Consider the following 17519-nt stretch of genomic DNA (forward strand, 5'->3'; position numbering starts at 1 on the left):
TAGCATTAAGACATTCATTTCAATTACATTAAAATCCAAAATCTGCAGTGGATACTTACAAATCATGCTGGCTTTATTGCCTGAGACTGTGGCATCCAAACTGCCAAGTAGACATTTCCCATTCCTAAGAAAACAGACAAATTGTATATATTTATATGCCATCTGCATCATAACATTATTATAGCAATAAAGATCTAGGTTAGTATGACTGTATCTTAATCAATCATCTGTCTTCATCATCCTTGTGAATTTATATTTCTCATATTTTGCTACTGACGAAGTGATGATGCGTTCAAACGTACACTCTATCACCCCATCGTGTCAGAACCTTTCCCTCTTGGCTTGTGGGGGTGATTTCAAACCAGGAGCTGGTCATGTCTCCCAGGTACTTTTGCATGGTGCCCTCACCCAGAGCAGCAAGAACAATCCACTTCCCATGAATCTTTTAGATCACACACACACACACACACACACACACACACAGACAAACAGAGAGAAAGAGTGTGTAAAAATGAAAAAATCATGAATATTTAAACTGCGTAAGACATACATTGTAAAATATCAAATTGCTACCCATGCTCTTTCACAATGATCATTTTACAAATGAAAAGGCATACATTGATTCTGCACCCTCTGCCTTTAGATAACAGAACAATTCAACATGCTTTTGAACCACCCCCCCCCCCCACCCCCAGCCCATAACTTACTGCAGATGAATCGGTCAGCACTAGAGGCTTGACCAGCTCGTCGCACTCAGGAGACGCAGAGAGTGTCAGAGAGAGGAGTCCGCACAGGGAGATAGTCCACAAGAGAGCCATGCTGTAGCCTCCGCTCTACTCCAGGGAAGGAACACTAACAAGAGACCAGTCGTCCAGAAGCTGGGACGTCCAACGCTTTTATATCGTCCGGCGTGTTGTTGTTGTATAACACGGGGATGGATTTGAATACGTAATGCTGGGAGGGATCTTCAGAGTAGCCTTTTATGTAACACAGAGTGACATTTTTGTATGTGTCCCGCACGGTTGCCCCAGCAGCAAAGTGCACAAGAGGTTTGTTTTAGTTGGCCATTCAGTGCCGCATGTACTGTACTGTATACCTGATGAAATGGTTCTGGGGATAAAGTATTGCATTGGACAATGTGTAGAATACCTTTATTATGTATTATGCTGCTATACAATTACTTTATGTGCCCATCAGTGGTTCAAAAGTACAAACCGGTTTTAAACTTTCGTGACTTTTGTGGTAGTGGCTGTTCCAAATTCCATTTTCTCTATTCCATTTGATCTATTCAGAAGTGCCTGAAGGCCCCTTAATGGAGGTGATGAGAGAGGCCCTCTTCCACCATGTATGTTCCTCAAATACTCATGCTTCATGCTTAAAAGCTGTATGAAGTAGCAGTGTTTAGACACTGTATACACATTTGTACTCAAGTTCACTGGTTTGCAAGCAGTGGCTTGGTAAGTGTCAGAATTTTTTTTCCCCTGGTGTTTGAGGAAGCCTTTTAACTGATAGTATATTTTTTACTACCATATTTCTCTTGAGACTCAATCAGGACGATGAAGATCAGGATCCAGGCTTTATTCTTTTCAATGAGGGCCAGTGGCCCTCAAGGGAGAGAGGTACATGTTTGGGTCACCCCATCATTGGTTTCCACCAGATGTTCTCATCATTTCTCTTCTAAAGACTACCAGAAGAGGCTGGCCTTTTATGCTCAATTTGCAAGGGTGTGGTTCACGTGGTGATCATAGGTACAACGTCCTCTGATTGGCTATCTCTTCCCGCCGTTTCCGTCAGCCACACCCAGACACACCTACACACACCCACTTACTATTTAACATATTAGGAAGGCTCCTCAGGTAGAAATGTTATACAGGATGTTCTAAACATTCTTACACTTAATTCATTATACTCCTTGTACTGAGACTATAAAAATGATACCAAACATGAATACATTTACAGTTAATAACACAAACATATAATTCAGCTAGGTTTAACCCAGGTCTTTGTTTAACCCAAAGAGCAGATTGTGGACAGATGGTAGGAGCCAGTGGGGAGCATTTCACACCTACATCTGCATTGAATAGATCAAAGGGAGAAAGAGAATGCCCTCTAAATGTAAATGTGCTTAGCCTCCACCCAGTCTGGAGCAAGAAATGGTCATATAAAATTATTCCCTTCAATTCCCCCTTTTCAAGTCCTTAAAGACTTGAACATCTAAACTTGCTTACATAAATTATGAATCGGCTTATTAACAACAAAGGACTTTTTAGGGTGTGGAAGGAGGTTACAGATCATAAGAGAATAAAAACAACAACAGTAGAAAGACTGACATCATCTACCATAGAAACAGCTAAGAAAATGCAACCAAAGCCAGTTTCCATTCTTCTTGTGGTGCACAATGCAATAGAATAAAATCACAGATGGGTTGCTTTCATGTGGTGCACAATGTTTAGGATGTGTATGTGTGTGCAAAATGTGCTTAGGGCGGCGCTTGGCTCTATTAATAGGGGGCGTTCCCCCACACCCTGTGTTCCTCTTCTTTTTCTTCAATGTTTCCTTCTCCAGTTCCCTTTGTTCTGTTCCCCTTTCGATAAGTTGTGTCTCATCACACTTCTGAAGCCAGCTTGTGATGCCTCAGAACAGAATTCCTAGTAATAATGTAAACATTTCTTATGACAGTGGTAACAAAACATCTCGTCTATTAAACAGTGTTCTTGAGAAGTAAAGTTTCTTGAGGAGTCCAAGTCCTCAACCTGTAATGTAACAGGCTATTTACACACATCACCATCACCATTGTTAAAAAACCATCAACCATCCCCCTTCGGATCGGTGGCACACCCTTGTCCATCAGATCCGTCTCTGAAACTAATAACAAAAACAAACTACAGGAGGACGTCAATGTATGGTAAAGTTCTGCTTGTAGACATCAAATATCATCCGGTGATGGGTGGCTAGGAGCAAAGCTTGTAAATGTATGAAATAAATCATTACAAAACAACAAACAAACAACATAAAAATGAAACTTTAACCTGCTTTCTAATGAAATTAAAATATATCAGCAGTTAAAGCAAGCAAACAGACCATCAGAAATTAACCCAATGAGAACAAGGAAACAAATAAAATAAAAATAAAATAACAACACAGCCAGGAAAGGCTCAAATGAGGATTATATAAAATGATCCTCCTGTTATCTTAGCACCTATAATGGAATTGGGAAATCTGTAACTATATCATCTGAGCAACAAGTATTCCTAGTCAGGACAAACTGAAAAGGAAATCAAATGAAATAAACCGTAGCATAAAGAAATAAAAGATGCAACAGAATAACAAAAATAAAATTCAAAGTCAAAGAGAATCAAATCAAAGAAAATATAGAAATGATACAGAAAACTCCATATTTGCAGATGGGGCAAATATTACTTGAATCCTGATCTTCGTCGTAAGTCTCCATAATTTAAAAGTTGTATTATCAATCCAATTTCAAACTAGCTGTAATTTATCCAAATATAAATTTGTAATGTAAAGATCCTTTTCATACATCCATTATGACCAGCAACACATTCTTATCCTATTGTTTCAGGTGAGAGATCCCAGGCAAGCAGTCCCCAATATAGTAGCATTTACAGGAGGCCCTTTCCTCCAACTACCCAAAATATGACTTGACACAATTTTGGGTACCTGTGCTCTTTAAAAATATATTCTTCTGGTAGATTGTGGAATTGTTCTTTGATGAAAAATATATATATTGTGAGTTGTTATTATGACCGCCGCGCAGCGAAGCGGCGGTCATATAGGTTTAGTCAGATTTTTTTTTTTTTTTCTTTTTCTTTTTCGCATGTCCAAATTTCCGTCAATGATTCCCGGGACACTGAAAGACCGGGGTAGACGAAACTTGGTGGGCATGTAACCCCATATGGATAGCATGGAACCATTGTTTTTCGTTTTGATCTGTAGCCCCCCCGCTGGACTGCACCCCCCGAAAGGAGGGTAGGGCAGACACAGTTTTCTGTGAATATCTCGAGAACCGTAAGGTTTAGGAGGACCATTTTTTTTTTGTATGTTGATCTCAAGGGGCCATGTCAACCCATTCCATCATTTCATTTCATGTATAGCGCCACCTAGTTAAACACAAAAAAGTAAAAATGAGGTGTTGTAATCGCATGTATCTGTGACCTAACATAGTCAAAACTGCATGAAATTGGAAGTGTAGGATCATTATGACACCCTCTGAATGCACGCCAAGTTTCGTGGAATTCCGTTCATGGGGGGCCACACAATAAATTAATTTATGTTACTATACACCAACTGGCCTGTAGGTGGCCGGAGACAGTTTACTGTGAATATCTCGAGAACCGTAGGGCCTAGGAGGTCCACCTTTTTTTTTGTATGTTGATCTCAAGGGGCCATGTCAACTCATCCCATTACCACTTATTTCATGTATAGCGCCATCTAGTTAAAAATTAAAAAGCAAAAAATTAGGTGTTTTCATCACAATATCTCTGGCTGACATGGTCAAAACTGCACGAAATTGAAAGTGTAGGATCATTATGACACCCTCCGAATGCATGCCACGTTTTGTGTACTTTCGTTCATGGGGGGCCTTACAATAAAACAATTTATGTGTACATTTAGTGACGTACACCAACAAGGATTCCCGGGACACTGAAAGACCGGGGTACACAAAACTTGGTGGGCATGTACCCCCACATGGATAGCATGGAACTGTCATTTTTCGTTTTGATCTGTAGCCCCCCCGCTGGACTGGACCCCCCGAAAGGAGGGTAGGCCAGACACAGTTCTCTGTGAATATCTTGAGAACTGTAGGACCTAGGATGACCATTTTTTCCGTATATTTGCCTCCAGGGGTCATGTTAACCCAGTTCATGTGCACACATGTGCACAAACAGATACACACACACACACACACATTCACAGTAATCATATGTATGACCAGGGCCGGCCCGAGGCATAAGCGAACTAAGCGGCTGCTTGGGGCCTCCTGGCCACCAGGGGGCCCCCAATCGAGTTTCTTTTTCTTTTTTTTACATAATAAATAACGTAAACAAGTGACATCAATGAATGAATAAATGAAACAATTATCATTAAATTATGATTTAATGATCAATATGCCTGCCTACTGCTACTGTGTCTGCCAGCCTTTGAGTCACGCGCATAAAGTAGACACCTCGGGTGCATATACAATTCGTGCAGACACTGCATCAAGTTCAACAATCGGAAGAGACGGTAATGTTCAGACAAGTCACAAAAAAGGACGTATCCCTCTGGTGCCGAAAACAGAACGAAGAAAATGACAGAGGAGGAGAAAAATGAACAAGATACAGGTATGTTTTGCATGATTATTTACAGTATGTTTTGTGCTTGAGGTAGCTAGCTAGCTGTCATGATCTAATATAAGCCATCACCAGAGCTAAATCTCCGCCATCAACAGAGAAATGTCTCCCATTAATATATATTTATCTAGATGTATTTCAGATGTCAAGGATATTGGGATTGTTTTGGATGTTCAATCAAGCATGTACCCTAGCTCTAGGTGGGCTTATTATGTCGTAAATTAAAGTTAGCTAGCTGACTGAAGTGGACATTAGCACTACAGTAGCTACATGAAAACGTAGCTGAAGGCAAATTTACCACAGAGGGATTGTTTCTGATTTCGCACCTGAAAGTGTTGATAGTTTATTACTGCTCTATAATATGTGACATAGTGGTAAGTCTTATAGCAACAACAGGCTCCCAGTCCCAACCCAACCCACTGACTAGCTCGACTCTGGGCATCGGTAACGTTCCAGCTTCATAGGCAAAGATGGAACAGTACGTGCGCTCTGCTCTAAGATCTTTGGAGAGAGATGGTAGTGTTTGAGAAAATATACCATGTTGGGTGGGGAGACTTCTGTGATGAAAATAAATTTACATTTGATTAAGATAGTGGCAAGTGATGTAGCGGTGCTACCCTAATATTTAGGCTGCAGTAGATCACCATGTTAAGCGTTCACCATACTGCAATTAAGTATACTCTTTTGATTATGCCTCATTTGCCAATAGAATATGAATTGTTACATGTGGAATTGCTTGTTATTTGAGTGTAATTAATGATAGCAAAATAAACTCATTCTGCTCGATCAACTATGCACTTATGCAATATTTTTTTTTTTTTCAGAGACACTGTTGAAGTCCTTTGGAGCACATCTCTACCTGTACCTAACTCTACCTACCAGAAGGTGAGGTTTTCTTGATGGCAAATGGTTACATAGCCTGTTAATATGACACGACACATTTAACATCGTTTTTTTTTAATTTATTTATGTATTTATTTAATCATTGCAGGTTCGTCCACTGCAGAGTTGCAGATGCCTAAAAACCAGGAACGAAGTAGGAATAATTATCTATTTTTTGGGACATTTTATTTTTGATTATTAATGTGTCTATTTTGTTTTTATTTTGTAGTTGAAAATTGCTCATTTAATGCACATTTGCGGATTTGTTCAGCAAATCTGTTGAAAAACAAGTCATTAAACTGATGTACTTGTTTACAACAAATACAAATGCTGTTGTATTTTGTTATTTGTCAATTCAACTTCAGTAAACCACCCTTAGTGCTTCACTTAGAATATGAATGTTTCAAATAAATCTGTGATTTTAGTACCCTCTAAGATTAAAAGGTGACAGGGTTGGTGTAAATAACAACTATATTAATACATTGGTTTACCAAGCACATGGGGCCAGAAGTCTAGATTGGAGCCCCAAAACATTTTTGGCAAGGATGGATTACTGAATGAGCCTACCGATCCCAAGAGGTCAAGGGACCCTGAACCCCAAGTAGTTGTGTGAATTCACTACCAATAAGTCAAAAAGCAAAAGGCTATGAATCTGAACAAATTTAGGTACTGCCCTTCTCCAGCTGACCATCCCAAAAATGCACCAGAATACAGGAAATCACATCTAACCCCCCCCCCCCCACACACACACACACGTTTGTACCCACATTTGCACAAACAGGGTAGGGGGAGAGGGTCCTTATGCATCTGTGTCCAGGGGGACAGTAGTTCATAATCAGTCGCTGTATTAATACATAACCTCACTGTATTAATTTATAATATGACATTATAGTGTGAAGTTGTCAATTATCGCCAAGCACAGGTGACTGCGTTGTGGGAGGGGGCCCCCAAATCAAATTCTGCTTAGGGCCCCCAAAAGGCTTGGGCCGGCACTGCGTATGAAACATACTCACACAGTAGACATATGTACGCTTCCATGCACAGGCACATACGCAGGCACACACACACACACACACACACACACACACACACACACCCACACCCACACACATAACATAAACATAACACAAACAATCACATACATGTGAAATCTATGAACTAATCATGTTTTGGTACTTGTTGTCTAGCAGATACCAGTGAGAATTGAGTGTGGACAATGCAATTTAGTGAGACAGTTAGAATCATATAGGCCTTTCAGCGTGATTTCTTTTTGTGGAAAAAATGTGCTGGACTGGGCGGCGGTCATATTTTGTACTGCTCTGCGGTACATCTAGTTATTAACTAAGCTATTTGTCTTTAAAGCATGAAAACATGCAAAGTACTGAATAACCACTCCATAGGAACTTCTGGCAACTAAATCATACATTGATGTTTTAGATTGTGTAAAGAAATGTTAACTTGTTATAAATGTGACTGAATTCTTTTCATTTATTTGTTCCATAAGATTTGTGTATCTCAGATTATAGGAACATGATTGTTGAGAGAATCATAAATAAAGCCCTTTAAAACTAATGCTTAGTCAACACTTTTATTTTAACAAAATCACTCAGCTGATACAAAGTACTGGTTAGTAAATCCCTGGAATGCCAGAGGTGAAGCATTCAGGGTCACTAATGGCTTCATAGGTCTTGCATTATGAAGGCCGAGAGGGCACAATCAAGCATGACATTAATCCCAGGCATGATTACAAGATTATTAGATTGTATTATTTCTTCTCACAAACGATCTGAGTAAACACATTAACAGCATGAGAAACGGATATATAGGAAATGTATGCACATTTCCGACTTTATGCACATTAATATGTGAGAGTGTTACACATTTCTCTCTCTCTTTCTCTGTCTCTCTCTGAAAGAGTGCAATATCTTTCTATCTGTCACATGGATTATGGATATCTTTCTATCTGTTACATGGATTTTTTCCGATAGGGCCAAATGGCACCTAAAGACTTCATGATTTCTTCATTTTATCTTGTGTTGACAGGTTGCTCCTGTTCAGGGCAGAGTTCTGAAAAAGAATATTCATTTTGATATGTACTGTACAAACATCTACTGGTGCATATTTTGGATAAATTAATATATTTTCCCCTTGACTTCAGATTTGACTGTCAGAAACAGTCCTTACCTGATGTGTTAGGGAAGGTGAAATAAGTTGGAAGAAAGCCCAGACATTCTGCTTGCATTTCAAAGCTCCGCCGTTCAGAGTCTGTTAAACTCCCTCCTCGCTCTGAAACAATTAAACCCTGTTTAGTTTTGAGCATGAGAGACTAAAGATAGCTGCACATACATTAAGATATTACTATATTAATAACTAGATGTACCGCAGAGCGGTACAAAATATGACCGCCGCCCAGTCCAGCACATTTTTTCCACAAAAAGAAATCACGCTGAAAGGCCTATATGATTCTAACTGTCTCACTAAATTGCATTATCCACACTCAATTCTCACTGGTATCTGCTAGACAACAAGTACCAAAACATGATTAGTTCATAGATTTCACATGTAAAATTAATTTTATACAACCCCACCTCCATCTTGCCTGTTTATAATTCTGAGAAATTCTTGATTGTTTGTGTTATGTTTATGTTATGTGTGTGTGTGTGTGTGTGTGTGTGTGTGAGTGTGTGTGTGTGTGTGTGTGTGCGTGCGTGCTTGTGTTTGTGCCTGCGTATGTGCCTGTGCATGCAAGCGTACATATGTCTACTGTGTGAGTATGTGTCATACGTATGATTACTGTGAATGTATGTGTGTGTGTGTGTGTATCTGTGCACATGTGTGCACATGAAATGGGTTAACATGACCCCTGGAGGCAAACATACAAAAAAAAAATGGTCCTCCTAAACCCTACGGTTTTCGAGATATTCACAGAAAACTGTGTCTGCCCTACCCTCCTTTCGGGGGGTCCAGTCCAGCGGGGGGGCTACAGATCAAAACGAAAAACGATGGTTCCATGCTATCCATGTGGGGTTACATGCCCACCAAGTTTCGTGTACCCCGGTCTTTCAGTGTCCCGGGAATCATTGACAGAAATTTGGGCATGCGAAAAAAAAAAAAAAAAAAAAAAAAAAAAAAAAAAAATCTGACTAAACCTATATGACCGCCGCTTCGCTGCGCGGCGGTCATAATAATACTAATAATGAACTTTCTATGAACTCAGTAACTATAATGCATTACAAACAAATCCATACAATATAAAGTAGTTAGAATGCATCTATCTATAATACAAATTATGAGAGCTATTACAATTTTGTTTAGCACTCATAAAATGTGATGATGTTGTTTTTCCTCGTACAAAGGTAAAATGTTAAAATATAGCTGGTCAGAAACAGCATAACAATTGCCTGTAAAAAAGTAGCCTAGAGGCGTGAGTTCTGTTGAGATAATACAAAACTCACTTGCAAAGACGAAGTAGCGGCCAGACAGACCATTGATCTCTGCCTTTGTAATGGTCAAGTAACAGTCAGGGCAAGTGTGTAGGTATTGACCCTTGTACTGCTCTGACTCAACTGCATAAAAGAAAGATTTAACAGCATATCAAAACTTGTCATGTCCCATGTTTTTGACACATTGAAGTAACACTTAACCCTTAAAGGAGTACCGTCACACCGGTGTGATGGGAATGTTGAGAAATGAACGTTCTAAAGAATATCTGGGTTCATTGAATTCAACCTATTTTTTACAGTCTATGAATTCAACATAGAATTTTAGAACCTTCAATTGTTGCGGAACTTAGAATGTTCAAAAACCTACACCTTTAAGGGTTAATTAACACTGAGAGTTTTCACTCACTTGCGAGAGCTGTGCGGTCTTTATAAACCGTGGCATTTTCAGCTCCGTATGTGCATACACTTCCTCTGAAAACCATTAAAAAAGTGTCTCAAAAACTAATCATGGGAAGTGAAACTTGACACTTGTCTCTCAATCTCAATTCCTAGGCCAAACAAGGTGCTGAGAATAATGTCAGTGGTCCGAATTAATCTGTTTCTTTGTTCCACATGCTGTTTAAAGAGGATTAATGTCCAATTTTTACACTGATATAAATTATGTGGGGGATCAAGGTCTTGCAGATACAGTATTAAACTTAACTCTAACTCACTCACTCACATTCTCTCTCGCCAGTGGAAATGGACAACACTGCTATCTGGAAATGGTTTAACTTCAAACCAGGAGCTTCTGAGCTGCTGCACAGTTCCATGAAGAGCCTCATCTGCTGTTGCAATCACAACAGTCCACTTACCAAAGACCTACAAAACAAAAGATATATGCTAATGCTTCACAATCATAGAGTAAGACCATGTTGTAGGCAGCCATGCATGCTGCATAAACATGGCAATGACTATTATGCAATGTAAAACCACCATTATCATTCTCAATTAGACTACACATACAAAAATATTAGCAAAGTACAGGAACCAATACCACTGAGGTGTTGGCTCAGGTAAGGTGTTGGTTGGCTGGATGACTGAAAGATAAGACATTCGCACTACTTGCAGGAATGAAACTTTGCTCACCAAGTTGGCATCCTCTGGCTTTAAGTATCTCACCAGGTTGCTGCAGTCGGTGGACCCTGCTGCTTCCCATGAGCACAGGGTGAGCATGGTGAGGGCTTTTGCCAAATACATGGTGAGATTACGCATCAGGTACAGTTCCGAAATTCCCTGGATAAAAATCACAGCCAGGATATCCTGTTAGTTTCCTTCAGTCTGCTAGTGCCAGTGCACACCCTGCCACCAACAGGAGACAAAGCACGACTCTCTTTTAGCCAGGCAAATCAAAGGCAAAGCAAGCCAGCACTTTGAGTGTGCTGTTACATAACACCCAAAGACAATGTCACAGGCCCTGGAGTTGCCTCAACTCCTGTTGCCCCGGTAACGCTGTGCTCCTTGTCAGCAGGGGCTGTTGTGCAACAGAACTCTTTGGGGGAAGAAGGGAGTTGTCAAGAGGGCAGGCGTGCCACACTGCATGTCATGTGAAATCTATTTTTAAAAAGGAAATCACAGTGTTTATCTCAGAAAAGAGACTGGATATTGTGCTCCTATCTATCTATCTATCTATCTATCTATATATATATATCTATCTATATATCTATCTATCTATATATATATATTTCGGTAACACTTTATTTTAAGGTTCACATGTTAGCCACCAATACATACCTAATTAATACCTGTATTAGTGACTTGTAAGGCATGTGTTAGGCAACATTAACCATTTGTTAGGTGTGTATTCACAAATTTCTTGTTCATGACGAATTAGGCCTTTATTATTGATATAATCTTAACTAGATGTACCGCAGAGCGGTACAAAATATGACCGCCGCCCAGTCCAGCACATTTTTTCCACAAAAAGAAATCACGCTGAAAGGCCTATATGATTCTAACTGTCTCACTAAATTGCACTATCCACACTCAATTCTCACTGGTATCTGCTAGACAACAAGTACCAAAACATGATTAGTTCATAGATTTCACATGTAAAATTCATTTTATACAACCCCACCTCCATCTTGCCTGTTCATAATTATGATAAATTCTTGATTGTTTTTGTTATGTTTATGTTATGTGTGTGGGTGTGTGTGTGTGTGTGTGTGTGTGTGTGTGTGTGCGTGCCTGCGTATGTGCCTGTGCATGGAAGCGTACATATGTCTACTGTGTGAGTATGTGTCATACGCAGTGCCGGCCCAAGCCTTTTGGGGGCCCTAAGCAGAATTTGATTTGGGGGCCCCCTCCCACAACGCAGTCACCTGTGCTTGGCGATAATTGACAACTTCACACTATAATGTCATATTATAAATTAATTCAGTGAGGTTATGTATTAATACAGCGACTGATTATGAACTACTGTCCCCCTGGACACAGATGCATAAGGACCCTCTCCCCCTACCCTGTTTGTGCAAATGTGGGTACAAACGGGTGTGTGTGTGTGTGTGTGTGTGTGTGTGGAGGGGGGGGGGGTTAGATGTGATTTCCTGTATTCTGGTGCATTTTTGGGATGGTCAGCTGGAGAAGGGCAGTACCTAAATTTGTTCAGATTCATAGCCTTTTGCTTTTTGACTTATTGGTAGTGAATTCACACAACTACTTGGGGTTCAGGGTCCCTTGACCTCTTGGGCTCGGTAGGCTCATTCAGTAATCCATCCTTGCTCACATGCCAAAAATGTTTTGGGGCTCCAATCTAGACTTCTGGCCCCATGTGCTTGGTAAACCAATGTATTAATATAGTTGTTATTTACACCAACCCTGTCACCTTTTAATCTTAGAGGGTACTAAAATCACAGATTTATTTGAAACATTCATATTCAAAGTGAAGCCCTAAGGGTGGTTTACTGAAGTTGAATTGACAAATAACAAAATACAACAGCATTTGTATTTGTTGTAAACAAGTACATCAGTTTAATGACTTGTTTTTCAACAGATTTGCTGAACAAATCCGCAAATGTGCATTAAATGAGCAATTTTCAACTACAAAATAAAAACAAAATAGACAAACATTAATAATCAAAAATAAAATGTCCCAAAAAATAGATAATTATTCCTACTTCGTTCCTGGTTTTTAGGCATCTGCAACTCTGCAGTGGACGAACCTGCAATGATTAAATAACAATCATCCAAAACAATCCCAATATCCTTGACATCTGAAATACATCTAGATAAATATATATTAATGGGAGACATTTCTCTGTTGATGGCGGAGATTTAGCTCTGGTGATGGCTTATATTAGATCATGACAGCTAGCTAGCTACCTCAAGCACAAAACATACTGTAAATAATCATGCAAAACATACCTGTATCTTGCTCGTTTTTCTCCTCCTCTGTCATTTTCTTCGTTCTGTTTTCGGCACCAGAGAGATACGTCCTTTTTTGTGACTTGTCTTAACATTACCGTCTCTTCCGATTGTTGAACTTGATGCAGTGTCTGCACGAATTGTATATGCACCCGAGGTGTCTACTTTATGCACGTGACTCAAAGGCTGGCAGACACAGTAGCAGTAGGCAGGCATATTGATCATGAAATCATAATTTTCTTGATTTGAATGATAATTGTTTCATTTATTCATTCATTGATGTCACTTGTTTACGTTATTTATTATGTAAAAAAAAAAAAAAAAACTCGATTGGGGGCCCCCTGGTGGCCAGGAGGCCCCAAGCAGCCGCTTAGTTCGCTTATGCCTCGGGCCGGCCCTGGTCATACGTATGATTACTGTGAATGTGTGTGTGTGTGTGTATCTGTTTGTGCACATGTGTGCACATGAACTGGGTTAACATGACCCCTGGAGGCAAATATACGGAAAAAATGGTCATCCTAGGCCCTACAGTTGTACACTACAATGTGCGTGCTACCAAGGAACCAGTTTCCACTTTAGAATGGGAGCCAATCTCCCAGTTATTAAGTGCTATTTCACACAGCAACCTGGGCAGTGAAATGCAGCAATGAGGTTGAGCCATACTATTCTGTCCTGGCTAATACGTGAGCTGTATATGTAGACAGATAGCTAACAAGAAAGACCCAGTAGGCTTGAATCCAGTTTGAGTGCTTTACTGAAATCTTCTTTTTTGTAAAACTGCAACACAATGAAATTTACACAATGTTACCATAAAAATAAAATATGTGCCACAACACTGTACACACTTTTCAGGTTATAAATCAGGTAAGTAGGCTACACACTATTACTTAAACTAACACATCATTCTCCCAGTAGCTTATGTTCACACAGGTAAGTAGCAGGTAAGTAAGATTTAACAATGGTTCACACACAAACATAGCTTATAGCCTGAGCTAGGCTTGACAATGACCTAGCAGTTTAAATAGCATCCTGCTAACGCTTGCTAACTCGAGATTAGCAATAGCCTAGTTGACACGGTTTTATAACTTAAAATAAATGTCTGGAACACCACCTTGGACATTACAGTATCATTAAACAACTAAAATAACAAATTACATGAAAAACTCACTGTTGGTTTCACTCCAAGGCTCAGACAACAAACTTTGTGGAGGAGCACTTAACCATGCTTGCACACTGAAAGTGCCTGGTAAATAAAGCTGCAGTAACATAAACCACCACCAGGTGAAACTAAATCCCTCGCATTTACTGACAGGAGTCAGAACACTCCCCGCTTGGTATAAATGTGTTATACCACTATTTACACTTTCTTCTGTGGCATGAGTAAGACAACACCGCTAATGGGTCTAAGGTACTCCTTAATTACCCCTTGGCTAAGAGTCTTCACAACGACCTTGCGGACTTTGCTGTCCGAGCTTGCAATGGCCTTTACTACCCGTCCAAGAGGCCAATCGTTGCGTTTTGCTTGAGTGTCCCTTATCAAAACAATGTCACCTTCCTGGAGGTCAGGCTTCTCTGAGGTCCACTTCCTCCGTGGTTGAAGTGTTGCCAGGTACTCCAATCTCCACCTCTTCCAGAAGGAGTCTGCCAAGCTCTGGACCTGGCGCCATTGTACCTTGCAGAATGATCCAATTCGAAGTCTCCCATGGGTGCAGGAGTAACGCTCGCCTTCTGGGTGAGCAGAGTGGCAGGTGAGAGCATTTCAGGTACTTCAGCATCATAAGAGACTGGGACCAGCGGTCTAGAATTCATAATGGCCATAACCTCAGCCATCAAGGTTGATAGGACTTCATGAGACAGTCTGGTAGCACCATCCTTCACTAGCAGTCCATCCAGGATGCGTCTTGCCACTCCTATTAGCCTCTCCCAAGCTCCTCCCATATGTGAGGAATGGGGAGCATTAAAGGTCCAAGTACATCCCTGCTCCTGCAGGTAGTTCTTGATCTCAGGGTCATCCGTGTTAATTTGAAGTTCTCTGCACGCACCGACAAAATTGGTGCCTCTATCCGACCTTAGGTGTTTGATAGGTCCACGTATGGATAGAAAGCGCCTCATGGCGTTGATGAAGCTCGAGGTCGACATGGATTCAATCACTTCAAGATGCACCGCTCTTGTACTTAAACAAGCAAAGATGACGGCCCACCTCTTGCTCTCAGCAGCTCCACCTCGTGTCCGCCGAGTGGTGACAGTCCACGGGCCAAAAACATCAAGCCCTACATGAGTAAAAGGCGGGTCCGTTGCCAACCTGTCAGTCGGCAGATCAGACATCTTTTGAACTTCTCTCTTTCCTCTCAATTTCTTACAGGTGACGCATTTGAATATGATACTAGAGATGAGTCTCCTCCCTCCTACTATCCAGACACCAGCGGTGCGCAATGCACCCTCTGTGAAGTGGCGACCTTGGTGGGCTACTTTATCATGGTAGTGTTGGACCAGGAGAGTGGTCACATGATGGCCGGCTGGTAGGATGAGAGGATGTTTCTCTTGGTCTTCCAAATCTGCCCTGTGTATCCGACCTCCAACTCTAATCAATCCGCTCTCGTCAATGAAGGGATCCAGCTTAGCAAGGGAACTTTCGCGGCGCACTTTGGTACCCTGAGTTAAACATTTCAGCTCCTCTTTATACACATCATCCTGCACAGCTTTGAAGATATCCATCTTCGCTTGGGAACGCTCTGTGTTGAGCAGCTGACTGCATTGATGCCATCCCTTACAACCATCACTCTTCTCTCTTGAGAATGACTTGACTACATGAATGAGAATTGCCACACCTCTTACTAGACTCTTCCAAGCAGAGAAGCGTTCAAATCTTGATGATCCAAGAGACTGCCCTGCGACCTTGGTTACAAGACAGGTGACTTGGGGCCGAACTTCTTTGTCTTTGTCTGCGTCAACAAGCTCAAACATTTCTGCTTCATTGTCTTGACCTGTGTTTAACTGACTAAGAAAAGGGGGGCCAAGCAACCAACTGGATGATGAGAGGTAAGCTGCTGGAAACGGCCTGGTTCCCTGGTCAGCAGGGTTTTGGTCAGTCAACACATACTGCCACTGTTTTGGTTCAGTAGAGCCTCGAATGCGAGCTACTCGGTTAGCTACATAGGTATAGAACCTACGTGAACTGTTGTGAATGTAACCCAGCACGATGCGACTATCTGTGAAGAACTTCACTGCTTGCAACTCTATATCTATTTCAGATTGGATCACTTCTGCCAGCTCGACCGCCAAGACTGCTGCGCACAACTCCAGGCGTGGTATGGTGTGCATGGGGTAAGGAGCGAGCTTTGATTTTCCCATAACATACCCTACATGCCATCTTCCTTCAGAATCCAAGGCACGCAGGTAGGCTACAGCAGCTATTGCCAAAGTCGAAGCGTCTGCAAAAACACATAGTTCTATCCATTTACAACATGACATAGAGACTGGAATGTATGTTCTCTGAATGCAAACCTGTTCCAGCTCTGTTAAAGAGTTGGTCCATGCTCTCCACTGCATCTCTTTCTCTGGTGGGAGAGGCGTGTCCCACTCGTACTGTTCTGAGGAAACGTCTCTCACCAATGCCTTGCCTTGGACCGTGATGGGAGAAGCGAATCCAAGGGGATCATAAAGACTGTTAACAGTGGACAGCATGCCTCTCCGAGTGAATGGTTTAATGTCTCTTGATACTCTGAAGGTGAAACTGTCAGTCTGGAGTTCCCAGCTTAAACCCAAACTCCTCTGGAGGGGCAAGGGGTCTGCTCCCAAATCTAGATCCTTGAAGTCACTTGCTCGTTCTTCCACAGGAAAAGCCTCCATGACCCTTGGGCTATTTGAAGCTATCTTGTGAAGTCTTAAGTTGGACTCAGCCAGCATGGCCTTAGTTCGCTTCAGGAGATCGATAACCTCGTCCTCCTTGCCCACTGAGGTGAGTCCATCATCAACATAAAAATTTCTGAAGACAAACTGTTTTGCATCACTACCATGTTCAGCTTCTCCTTGCTCTGCAGCTTTCCTCAGTCCATATGTTGCTACCGCTGGTGACGGGCTGTTCCCGAATACATGCACAGTCATCCAGTAGTCTATGATCGATCTCCTTATCTGGATCATTATCTCTGTACCACAGAAACCGAAGGAAATGGCGGTGGTCCTCTCTGACCTTGAATCCATAGAACATCTGTTCTACGTCGGCAGTGACAGCAATTTGCTCTCTCCTAAACCTTAGTAGAACACCAATAAGGGTGTTGTTAAGGTTGGGTCCGCTGAGAAGCATATCATTCAATGACATTCCCTTGTACTCAGCGCTGGAATCAAAAACAACTCTTATTTTCCCAGGCTTCTGGGGGTGGTATACCCCAAAGGTCGGCAAATACCAACACTCCTGCCCTGGCTGTGGTTGTGGTGCTTGCTC

General features: G+C 41.3%; 1 pseudogene; it reads right to left on the reverse strand.

The window, feature by feature from the left end:
• Positions 1–13746: 13746 nt before the first annotated feature.
• Positions 13747–17218, reverse strand: LOC143112608 (uncharacterized; annotated as a pseudogene).
• Positions 17219–17519: the final 301 nt, after the last annotated feature.

Source organism: Alosa pseudoharengus, unplaced genomic scaffold, assembly GCF_046254945.1.
Source record: "Alosa pseudoharengus isolate Yale_2024_CS ecotype anadromous, Long Island Sound unplaced genomic scaffold, YU_APseudo_1.1 YU_APseudo_1.1_scf_8, whole genome shotgun sequence".
NCBI classification, from domain to species: domain Eukaryota; kingdom Metazoa; phylum Chordata; class Actinopteri; order Clupeiformes; family Clupeidae; genus Alosa; species Alosa pseudoharengus.